Source organism: Globicephala melas, chromosome 18, assembly GCF_963455315.2.
Source record: "Globicephala melas chromosome 18, mGloMel1.2, whole genome shotgun sequence".
Lineage (NCBI taxonomy): Eukaryota > Metazoa > Chordata > Mammalia > Artiodactyla > Delphinidae > Globicephala > Globicephala melas.
Window position 1 is genome coordinate 4,831,233 of NC_083331.1, and position 12,361 is coordinate 4,843,593.

At 45.3% G+C, this 12,361-nt stretch overlaps 1 long non-coding RNA gene across 2 annotated transcripts in view; it reads left to right on the forward strand.

The window, feature by feature from the left end:
- The window catches only part of LOC132593843 (uncharacterized), a 13,943-nt gene extending 1,908 nt beyond the window's left edge, over positions 1 to 12,035 (forward strand). The window contains exons 3-5 of one of the 2 annotated variants that reach the window (XR_011376896.1): positions 735 to 793; positions 10,676 to 10,751; positions 11,247 to 12,035. This is a non-coding gene — a long non-coding RNA (uncharacterized lncRNA). The remainder of the gene's footprint in view (positions 1 to 734; positions 794 to 10,675; positions 10,752 to 11,246) is intronic. The other variant, XR_009559765.2, reaches the window with a different exon arrangement.
- Positions 12,036 to 12,361: the final 326 nt, after the last annotated feature.

The window sequence follows — 12,361 nt, forward strand, 5'->3', positions numbered from 1 at the left end:
GTCTGGGAAGATACTAAGTGAAATTGGTTGAAGAGTTTAATACCCAAACTAAGGACTTAAAGTTTGGTGAGATTATGGTTCGAATAAATTCACACCAAGTTGTCCTTGGTAACTGGAGCTACCTGTCAGCATCCTTTTTTTTTTTTTGCAGCCCCTCTTTGAAGGTATGAGTGGCCAGAAGAGATGATTTGGGGAGTTATCTAGACTGCCATTGTGAGATATCTCAACAAGAGAGGGGCTTTGGTGTTCCTGGAAGGAGATGAGCAGGAAAGGGTGGGTGTTACAGACATGCCCTCAGGGAGAGAAGCAGGTTCTTTTTAGCTCTTCTTTTGAACTCTGCTCTGACCTCCAGCTGAAATGGGACCGGGCAGCTTCTAAAGAATCGTTGATTGTCTTGGGCTCAGCTCCAGTGGGGGTGACTGAAGACCTTTGAATAATGATAGTAAAGCAGGTAACTGGGTCTTTCAGGACCCCTCCCTGTACTTATGGCCTCTGCTTGCTAAGGCACCCTTCTTGGTTTGGGGACAGAATATGACTACACCACAAAGCCCCTGTAAGCTGTCTCATTCAGTATGTGCAGAGAAGAGGACTCTCAGAAGTGTATAGAGCTTCCCCAATTGTTATTGTCTCTACCCGTAATTTACCAAAAAAGCAAAGCCCAGAATGTAGAAGTGTAACTCCGTAATATGACTCAAATCCTGGCTATTCTAAAACTTCTCCATTTTCCACCACAGGGTAATTTCCATGATACTTTTCCTGGTTGGTCCCTGAGTGACACATTTCCTCACACAAGGCAGGTATTGATGTTTTTGCTCTGACGAAGGATTAAAGGAAATATTCTGTCCCTCTCCTTGCCTGTTAGCTTTCAAAGTCCCCTCTCTCCCACAGGTGTGGACAGAGGTGTGTGAAACACAGTTGCTCAGCCCAGGTCATTGAGGTTCAAGATATCTGTCCCACAAAGTCGTTACTCTGTGGGTGATTTCTTTAAAAGTTGTCAACACTAGGCTGTGTCTTCATGATACCACAGTGACTGCAGCAAATTGAGAAGCTACTCTGCTAATAGTCCTGCGTTTGTTTCGAAGGTCTGTGTGTGTGGCAGAGCCTGCGTGAGGTCCAATACTCTGCATATTCTTCAACAGGTAGTTGTTAATGGATTGCAGGTAGTTTAGATGCCCCCTTGCCTCCCTCCATTACACTGTAAACTCCTGCCAGGACATTTTGGTAAAACTAAAGAATGGGAGTCTATTGCACGTGAGAGCCTGTGCAGTGCAAACTACATCCAGTAAGAGCGTTGGCTTAAATGGCAGCCACTTTCTCGTCACAGTGCCATTTAAAAACCGAGAGGGTCCATGCTCTGCTCTCCTGGGTACATGTTTACAAACTTGTCGAAAGGGACAGAGAGAGCAAGGTGCGCACAGGGATTTGGCTGATGTGGGGTGACTTCAAAACCTCCGGAAGATGCTCGCAGCCCAATACCATGTGTCTATTCTCATAACACATGAAAGCTGGAAGCCTTCTTACAGAATCTGTACCATTATCCACAGGCAGAAGTGTGATTAATGCGTTCTACATCTGTACACTTAAAAAAACAAACAAAAAACAAAACTCCAAACAAGGAGATTCCGCCCTCCCTCAGTATCTCATTTCGTTGTTTTAAACGACTGAGGAAATCTTCCTTTAAGTAACCTAAATCCATCATGCAGCTACTTCTGCCGGTTCCTCAGAAGAGCTGGAACATCTGGTGACCACATCTGTGTTAAAACCCTTCACATACTCTCAAACTATTATTAGATTCAGAAAAAATTTCTTTTTTAAAAAAATTTATTTATTTATTTATTTATTTTTGGCTGGGTTGGGTCTTCGTTGCTGCGCTCGGGCTTTCTCTAATTGCAGTGAGTGGGGGGCCACTCTTTGTTGAGGTGCGCGGGCTTCTCCTTGCGGTGGCTTCTCTTGTTGCAGAGCACGGGCTCTAGGTGCATGGGCCTCAGTAGTTGTGGCACGCAGGCTCAGTAGTTGTGGCTCACGGGCTCTAGAGCGCAGGCTCAGTAGTTGTGGTGCACAGGCTTAGTTGCTTCACGGCATGTGGGATCTTCCCGGACCAGGGCTCGAACCCGTGTCCCCTGCATTGGCAGGTGGATTCTTAACCACTGCGCCACCAGAATAAATTTCTTTATCGTGTAAAATTTCCCATAACATTAGCCTCCAGATTAATCATTTATCAAAAGGGATGGCACCAATGATTAAAACATGACGGTGGTTGGGAATGAGCAAAACAAGTTTGTCTAAAATGAATAACAGTGTGATGAATTTTTTTAAAAAGTTCTCATGTCTACTAAGTAAAAGGATATTTATATATGGAAGGGCCATTTATCTTCTGTGAAAAATCTCTTGTGCAACCGAATGAAGCAGAAAACAAATAGGTTCAAAAGTCTCCTTTGGAAAAACAACAGGGCCATATGCTTCCATTTCAAAGATGTTAAGTTTAGGAGTGAGTCAGTTAACTTTGGTCATTTTGAAACACTTAATGAAAATAATTTCCTTTTACCATGACAAGACATCATGCAGAAATACAAAGAGCTAGTACAGGAAACTTGATGAAAGGTGCTGTTTCCTACTGTGTAAGTCAAAGCAAAGCAGGACCAAGTTATTAGTGTTCTGCATTATAAAGAAAACCCAATAATGTGTTTAAACAGCCACATGAGATCTAGTTAGAAGGCTGTGTAAGGAAGCAGAACTAACAGTAAATATAATGTTAGTGATGAAACAAATTTGTGCTCTCACTGTTTCCCGTCTTTGAGGGAAATGGAATTAAAAGCAAATCATTACATCTTGGCAAGTTCTCAGATGTGGAGTTTCACATGTTTACTGCATAGGGAGGACTTTCCGCTGGACATTTCTGTCATTGTTGGGCTGATTTCACCCCCTGGAAGTTGCTAGCTTCCACTGCAAAGATTTTAAAGGCTGTTTTGCTTGCAGCCTGGGACGTATCCACGACCTTACCGAAGTGGAAGTGAAAGCTCTCAGTTTTTCTTCTTCTTTTTTTTGGCAACAGTAAATCTACCAATTTTACAGTCAGTTGAACAGCAGTAGATGAATTTGTTTAAAGCCTGCATTCACAAAGAAAATCTGAACTTCAGTGGCTTGAACGCCTGAAGCTGCAGCGTGATAGTTGAAGGGCAGACATGCTTACAACTTGCTCTAGGCCACTGTCACCTGCTTCTCCGCACAGGTGCTGACCCCTCCCTCAGTCGATCTGGGGCATCCTGATGGGGGAGCAGGAAGCCTGGCCTTTGTGTGCTCCAGAGAACGCTTTTCCAAGGACTGGACCACTGTCATCTGCTTCTCCGCACAGGTGCTGACCCCTCAGTCGATCTGGGGCCTCCTGAGAGGGGAGCAGGAAGCCTGGCCTTTGTGTGCCACAGAGAACGCTTTTCCAAGGACTGGGCCACTGTCACCTGCTTCTCCGCACAGGTGCTGACCCCTCGGTCGATCCGGGGCCTCCTGACTGGGGACCAGGAAGCCTGGGCCTTTGTGTGCTACAGAGAATGCTTTTCCAAGGACTGGGCCAGTATTCTCCAGCAGTCACAGGAAGCAGAAGAAAGAAGAGGTTAAGGGCCACCACCAGGGTCAGAAAAGGTTAAGTTTAGTTAACATCAGAGGTTATAGCTTTTAACAAGAGCTTCAAGAAAACTTATTCGAAGATGCAATTTGTTTCTTCTTTGTCAGCTGTTATTTTTTTTTTATCCTATTGATAGTGACAGCTTAACAAACTTTTTATTTGCTAGAGGTTTTCATCCTTTAGAGGATAAAGGACTGTTCCTAAAAAGAGATGCAGGTGGAGAACTTTATAAAGCTTCCAGGACTTTCAAATCGGGAGCTTTAAAATAGACTCCCTGCTTGGCTAAGTCAAAAATAATCTGTGAGGGATGTTTTAAAAAATCCCTGTTGGAAATGGAGGACTGCTTCTGAAATCAGATGCGGAGGCTCAGATTTCTAGAAGCTTCTTTGTGTGTATTTTGCTTTCATCCATTCTAGGACAGTTTTCCCAGTTGTTATTCAAAATTACCAAAGAGGCCTCCTCTGAACTTTCCATACATGTATTTCTTTAAATTTAGAGCATCGTACTGAGAAGAACTAGTTGTTTATTGTATTTCTGTGTGAGCAGAAGAGATGGCCACAAGTTTCTGTACCTGCCGTCTATGTTCCTATCATTCTGTTAGTCCACATTTTCTGATCAAGGACTGAAAGGTTCCAGAAATTAGTCCTTCAAAGGAGAGTCATGTAAACTCTAGCTTTTCAATTGGAAACCCACACCTTTCAATAGGTGTGATTACCCAGGGCTGATGTTGAGTGTCCTGTGTCATACGAAGGTGTTGTGCATTATTTAGCTGCATTTCTGCCATAGACGAGAGGCTTGACTTTCTTTGAATAAGTTTTATATATTTATTTAGCTGAGGTTTTGTTTTTGTTTCTTGGGGCCGCGCTGTGTGGCATGCAGGATCTTAGTTCCCTGATCAAGAATCGAACCCATGCCCCCTCACTGGGAGGGCAGAGTCTTAACCACTGGACCGCCCGGGAAGTCCCTAGCTGAGGTTTTAAAATGTTCAGCTTGGGTCTCCAGAGCCATGCTTTCTATCTGATGTTCAGCAAGATAAACATAACCTACACATCCAAGGGCTGTCCTGTAATATGCATTTGACGGCATAATGGTTTCAGGTATGGTGAGGATTCATTTAATTATTATTTGGGAAATAAGATGTTTTGTATACGAGAATCTTCCAGATACCTAAGCTTACCTCTCAAAAGAACACAAAACTTCTTACCATTTTGAATAAAAGTATTTAATATAATGTATTACAAACTTTATTGCTTTCTGAAACGTGGTATAATGAATATTGTTTTCAAGAATGGGGCATTATGACTACACATCATCATACGTGGTGTATAAGACAGTCACGTGTACTCAGTGCACTACACTACGTGGCCCAAACTGTCGTGATTTTGAATTTGTGATTCTCCTTTTTACAGATTTTCTTACTGTTCTCTTGCCATTATACTGCCAGCTACCCCGTGTTGCTCTAAGTTCCTACCTGGCTTTAACAGTTCTCCCTGCCTCCTAATGTTCTGCTCAAGGTCAAGTTCAATCTCACCTGGCCTAATGCAGGGGTTACTTAAGGGGACCTGTAGCTCTCCATCCCACCTTATTCCAAATCAGCCCACACACTATGGCCAGGATAAGCTTGCGTCAGTAAAGCTCCATTCACACCAGTGCCTTGCTAGAAAAACTGCTGGCGATTCTCCACCGCCTGCCTGCTGAATTGGAGTGTGATTTTCCACTCCAGCCTTTATTGTCCTCTGCAATGGATCTATAGCCTATTGTCGTTGACAAGTCAGTCAATTTGCCTGCTCTGCCCAGGCTCCTTTCTCAGTCTCTGCTCCTGGACACCACCCCTGAGAGAGGAGACTTATAGTCCAAAAGTCCCGCCCTCATGCCCTCTCCCATTCATAGCTGATTGGACCAGGGCAGGAGCCTGACCTACGGGAGACCAGTCTATACACGGTGACAACTTACAAAGTCAAACTGGGAGATTTGTTGGGTGTCAAAGGGCGCTTGGGGCAGAGATACTCTTTCTCCTCTTTCCCAGGTTTTAACTGAGCACATAGTTGCCCAGAATAAAGACAGTACGTGTAGCCTCCCTTACAGACAGGTGTGACCATTTGACTACGTTCTGTCCAGTGGAATATATATATATATATATATATATATATATATATATCCCCCATAAGCCCTGGGAATGTCCTAGTTTATGCTTGTTATCCTGGTATGATTTTTTGTTTTAAATTTTATTCATTTTTGGCTGCATTGGGTCTTTGTTGCTGCACGCGGGCTTTCTCTAGTTGCAGCGAGCGGGGGCTACTCTTGTTGCGGTGCGTGGGCTTCTCATTGTGGTGGCTTCTCTTGTTGCGGAGCATGGGCCCTAGAGCACGTGGGCTTCAGTAGTTGTGGCGCACTTGGTCTAGAGCGCAAGCTCAGTAGTTGTGGTGCATGGGCTTAGTTGTTCCGTGGCATGTGGGATCTTCCCGGACCAGGAATCGAACCCGTGTCCCCTGCATTGGCAGGTGGATTCTTAACCGCTGCGCCACCAGGGAAGTCCCTGGTGTGATTATTAATAGCATCCTCTTTCACCGTCACAAGTGTTCCAGTTTAGGTGGCATATGACATGGTCACCCTAAATAAGCAGGTATGTTATGTGCAACTTCCAGAAAGTTCTCTCAGGAGGAGAAGTGTGCTCTTGTCCCCTTCCTCCTTTCTGCTGGCTCAGAGGTGCACATGACAGCTGGAGCTTGCATGGCCTCCTGGAGCAAGCGGGCTCCCGGTGGAGCTCAGGTCCTGACACTGCGGAACACCGTGCCTCTGGATTCCTGACTGTGAGAGAGGAGCTAACAGGCTTTTATACTGCAGCTAAATGCCACACACACCTGTTGTTCACACGGATGAGTCGGTCTATGGAGAGAAGTAGGACCAGGAGCCAGACACACACAAAGGCTAGACTGCGGGGCCCTGTGAGCAATGGGGTAGGAGCCTTCATTTCTAACCTTCCAACTGCAGTCCCCCTGGAGCATGCTGGGATTCATTTCCTGTCTTCAGATAACTCCTAAGTGGATTTTCTTACGGTAACTGTCTGTTGATTGAAACCAGACATCTTTACAGCTTCAACCCTCTTCACCCACCTCTGCTGAGCAGCCAGACGATGACTTGCACTTCCCTGTGTTTGTGCTTTTCTGCCTCTGCCCATTCATGCCCCACCCTCTGCCTGGAATCCAGACCAAGTGTCCCCGCTTCATGAAGGCTTCCCTTAGTTTCTCCCTTCTTCGGACCCTGTCATTTTACGTGTGCTTATTCTGTGCCGTTTATTTTTCTCTGTCTCCTAACGTAGTTACGTACATGTGGGCATATCCCGCCCTCTGCAGTGTCAGAGCTTTGCAGGTGCCTTTGCTCCTTGCGTTGTGCAGAGAGGTCAGCCTAGGACCTGCATGTCTTTAATGCACATTAGGTATTTGTTGTGGGCTGTGAAACGCACAACTAAGCCTTTTCAGATGGTCTCTGAATAAACTTGTAGGAGCTTTGGTGCAGGATTTCATGTCTTCTAGAGGCTTCTCTTTTCCTCTGCTGGCTTGGGGTTGACAGTACTTAATAGGATACCACTAGGTGTTGAATTACAGTTTTAGGAGGAACCTTTCTAAACCACTTGGGAAGCTCTCTGAGGTGGGCATCTTTTGTTGAAACAAACTTCAGTGCTAAGTAGCATGCCTACTACTGTAGTAATTTACAGTTGCTGAATTAGAAGCACAGAAAGTCTAAACAATTTATGAAAAAAAATCACAGGGAAAGTCGGCGTCTATAAAGGAGTTACAACTCGGTCTTTGGGTTTCCTTGTGTTAATTACCATACTATGGACTCTGTAACTGCAACCAACATTCCATATCATCATCATAAGAATCGTCAAAGGGTTATTAAATGATCACACATGTATACCATCGGGCTGACCTTGCTGCCTCTCAAAACAGAAAGTTCACAACGAAGTAGAAGACCCAGTCTAACCACGTCCTTAATTTTCTGTTCGTGATTGATGGATTTTTGCAACTGACGTGGTCAAATGTTTCGTTATTAATGCTCGCAGTAAAACACAGACGCCATACAACGGATCCATGTATAATTATAACTGCATTTTCAAATTATCACTGTGAGGACGTGCAACAGAAAAATGGGGACTCATGAAGAGTATGTGCTCCTCATGTTTCTGATGCATCGTTTATAGGCTGTAACTGACGGCCTTTGACAATTTCTAGTGCCCCCTTTCACACTCAACCGTCATGTCAGGACCCACTGGTGTGGGTTAGCCTTTTACACTAATAATAGTTTAAGTCATAAAAGTTGCCACCGATTTTACTTTATTGTTTACAAATTAGAATGGATTTGAAGTTTCTCTTTTTGTAATTGGCATCCAGCTCACTTGCTTTCTTGAGTCTGGGAGAGATTGCTGCTGAGTTACAGTTGGTACAACAAGGGCTGCATTTTACCCCAATCCTGGTTAGACCAGGCCCTCACCTCTCTCTGGACACCCCGAGTGTGGCCAGGGGGCTCACATAGGGGCTTTGTCACAAGTGTGTGGGGCTGTCCCAAAGAGTGACACTTGCTTTCCCAGGCAAAGGCGCTGGCATGGATGAAAAGACACAACCAGACTGAGATACACACTCATACTGTGAACGTGACAGAGTCCGAGGAGAAAACACAGGACAGTGGGGATTCCATGTGGGTAGGGGGTCTGGAGAACCCCGTGGCAGGCTGGGCAGACCTGGGGGCCGGTGGCAGGGGAGCGGGTCTGGCTCTTTGGGAACCTCAGAAACATTATGGTCAATGAAAGAACATGTATCGTTCTTACATTTATAAGAAATACCCAGGGTTTCCCTGGTAGCGCAGTGGTTGAGATTCCGCCTGCCGATGCAGGGGACACGGGTTCGTGCCCCGGTCCGGGAAGATCCCACATGCCGCGGAGCGGCTGGGCCCGTGAGCCATGGCCGCTGAGCCTGCGCGTCCGGAGCCTGTGCTCCGCAACGGGAGAGGCCACAGCGGTGAGAGGCCCGCGTACCGCAAAAAAAAAAAAAAAAAAAAAAAAAGAAATACCCCAAAATGACAGCTACATGGAGACGAAAAGTAGATAATGGTTGCGTAGAGCAGGGCGTGGCAATGACGAATGACTGTAGATAGAAAAGAGGTTTTTGTTTTGTTTTTTAGGGTGATGGAGGTGTTCTAAAATTAGATTGTGGTGACGGTTGCACAACTCTATAAATTTACTAAGACTCATTGAATTGCACACTTAAAATGCGTTGATTGTATAGTATGTAAATTTTCTAGTGTGTATCGATATTATATATCCGTAAGGCTACTTGTAAAAAGCCAAAGGAAACGTTATTTTAATAATAATTAAAACACTTCTAGGAAAATCTTATTATATAAAAAGATCATCATTTTACCAAATTTCTGTTCTTAGTATTGCATCTGTTTTATCTCAATGACCTGTAAAATGCCCATTGGGATGTTAACTATGAGCTGCATTTTTATTTTCCTAAAATTATTATTATGCAAAAAAAGCAGCTTGTATTTTTTTCAACTTATGTGGTATTAGATAGGAATAAGTTTATTTTCCCCAGTGAGTCGGTATTCCATGTAATTGAGGGCACTCAGATTTTATACTTTTGCCTTAACAATTACAACATATAGTTGTAGTAGAATTTTGATAAAGTTTATGTTTAAAAACTATCATAATTTGAAAGTATCATTGGGTTACTGCTGACAGAAAATACTTTATTATGTAAAATGAAAATACAGCTACATTTTGCATTAGGTCTTGAATCAGTTTCAGTGAGAGAGATTTTATAAATTCAGCCTGTGTGCAAATAGAACTTCTTTTATAAATTAACCTGTATAAACGGTAATGCCTGTTATTCCACAAGAATATAGATTTCTTATTTTTACCAACAATTGTCTAAAATACTCTCATGAAAGGAGACTGCACTAGAGCTGACCCTTCATATACAAAGTGTCTGAGTGTCTAAGGTGCTCTGTGGAAGCTGGATCTGGACATTAGTCCTACAGACGCCACAAGAATTTCTATTCTGTCGTTAGACTCTTTAGGGAAAGTCTTGTCTCGCTGGTTGGAGGGTCTCCCTGACGGTGTTCGTGTTGAATCATTCTCATGGGCCCTAGAACGCCATGCTGAAAGGGAGTCAGGCCTCTGAGAACAGGAGCTCAGTTTGGTGAATTGTGTCCCTAATTCCATGACAGACGACCCACGGGCTTCCTGAGGGGGCAGCACACACAACCGCTAGCAAAGCTGCACGCGAGCCGTCTGTGCAGGAGGGTCTTTGACCACAGAAAGGATTCGTCAGCCAAGCACCAACAGTCAGAGGAAGGCCCCAGACAAGGGGAGTACGCAGGGCTCAAACAACCCTGGGAAGCAACTTCCCAAAGTCCAGCACCTGGAGTTAGTGCCAGACCAGGGGACGCCGTCAGGGTGGCCCTGGACGTGGTGCCGAATTCACCGGCCTTCTAACTTGCAGTCTCAGCTCCTTCTTGGAACGCGCGTACAAATCCGGGTGGGGCGTGAGTGTCGGCAAGCTGGGGGCTCAGCCAGGACTGCCAGGCATTCCCCACCCTGCTCTTCCTGGCTGTCCTGGGGTGCTGCCCCCGGGGACCTGGGCTTTTCCTGCCTCCGAGACAAGGGCTGGGCCCGGGGTGCTCTGGGAATCCTTCCCTGACATTCTTTTTCGAGGATGCCTCCTCGCTGGTCTAAGTGAGGGAAGGATTCTGTGTTGTTTTTGAGAAAGAGAATTCTGGGTCAGAAAACTGAGCCTTGACACCCAGGAGTCCTGGTCTGAGTTAAGGCCTCCTGCAGATCCCACCTGGCCCGGGCCTGAGGGCTGAACAGCTTCGGGGCACTGTTACTAATAATGATATAATATATGATACGTATACACACGTACGTATGTATACAGCTTACCGTGTGCTCTAGACACTCTTCTAAGCATGTTACATCTATTGACTCATTTAGTTCTCATAAAAACTCTCTGATTAATTACTATTCTTGTTCTTATCTATTCTTTCATAAATAAGGATGCTGAGAGAAGAGAGTAACTTGCCCAAGGTCACACAGCTAATTAACAGCAGAGCTGGGATTGGAACCTAGGAGGTCTGTGTCCAGAGTTCATGCTCTTACCTAATGTACTACAAATGAGAGTTAAAATAATATTGTGATATGTTATTTATGCAATAATAATAATAGTGACATTATTATTAGCATCAATTTGAATAGATACCTAGGTCTTACTTAAAGTGAGTTATAATCCCAGAACTTCCTTCACTTCTCAAAAACACTGTAGGGAGGTGATATTGAAAATCATCTACTAGAGAGGAATATTTATAATTAGTTAATATTTTATTTTCAAAATTCTTTGTTTTCCGTGTGGAGGACAGAGCTCCATTGTGAGACATATATTTGCTAATTGCGTCTTGTACCACCTATAGTTCCTTGAGCAATTAGCTTTAGGTCTCTGGATGCTTCTTCATCCTTCGAATGGGATAATATTGTCACAGAAGCACAAGGATCAAACATGATAAATTAAAATATTTTGGAAACTCTAAAACAATATAGAAAAGTAAGATATTATTCATCTCCTGATCCCAGGTCCCCTCGAAATACTTATCTCTGAGGATTTTCAGACTTCTACACATAAACTGAGGAGGAGGAAAGCTACACAAACCAGTGCTACCTGAAGTGTGGTCTGTGGACCGGCAGCTCCAGTGGCCCCTGGACGCTCGTTAGAAACGGCATTTCTCGGTGTGTTCTCAGATCTACTGATCAGTAACTGATTGCAGGTGCGGAGCCCAGCAGCCGTGCTCAACAACCTCTCCAGGGGATTTGGACGCACGCGAAGGTTTGAGCGGCACTGTTGCGGAGGGTTTTCATGCATTCTTCAACAAATATTTAAGGATGATCCCTAGAAGGGGCCGGTGGCTGTCCCGGGAGGATAAGACACAGATGCTCTCCTCAAGGAGAGTAGCTCCTTCTTGATGAACCCCTTCTCATCCTTCAAGATACTGTTCAAGAGCCCCCTGGAGGACCCCACAGCCCACGGCACGTAGACTGACTGTGGCCACACCGGCGCCGCCGGTGTCTTCACTAGCGCCCCCACACCTGTCCTCCCACCTGGAGGCCTGTCCCTGCGAATTGCTCTTCCCAACCGTCCCGTGTTCTGTGCGGCCTCCGTGCTCCTGTGCTCACTGGTCTCTCCGTGAAGCCTTCCCTCCTTCAAGGGCCGCTCCCGGGAAGCCTCCCCGCCCTCCGTGCGGACCGTCACTGTCCATCCCTCTGCGTCTCCTGTGTGCCTCCACTGGGCCTCTCTCGGGTCATAAGGTGAGATGTTTTATGTCTGGTTTTCCCCTAAACTAGAAGTGTGCATTTTAAATTTCTAGATCTCCAGAGCTTGATAACATCCACTGAGGGAAGACAAGAGCGAAGTGAGGGAGAGGGGGCCGGGGGGTCGGGGGTGGGCGTTTGCCTTTTTGCTTTGTAAGGCGTCACCTCCATTCACCTGCTGTGCAAACAGGATGATTTTGTCTTTGGCGTGGAAGGGACTTTTCAAAGCCCGACTCTTGAAATGACTTGCAAATTTAATCAAATTCAGTAACTATTTCTTTTGCACCTACTGCATAAAAGGCACTGTGGTTGCTGCACTGAACGATGCTGCCCTCGGGCAGCTCCCAATCCAGCGGAAAGACGGAGCACCCAGTGCCCCTGAC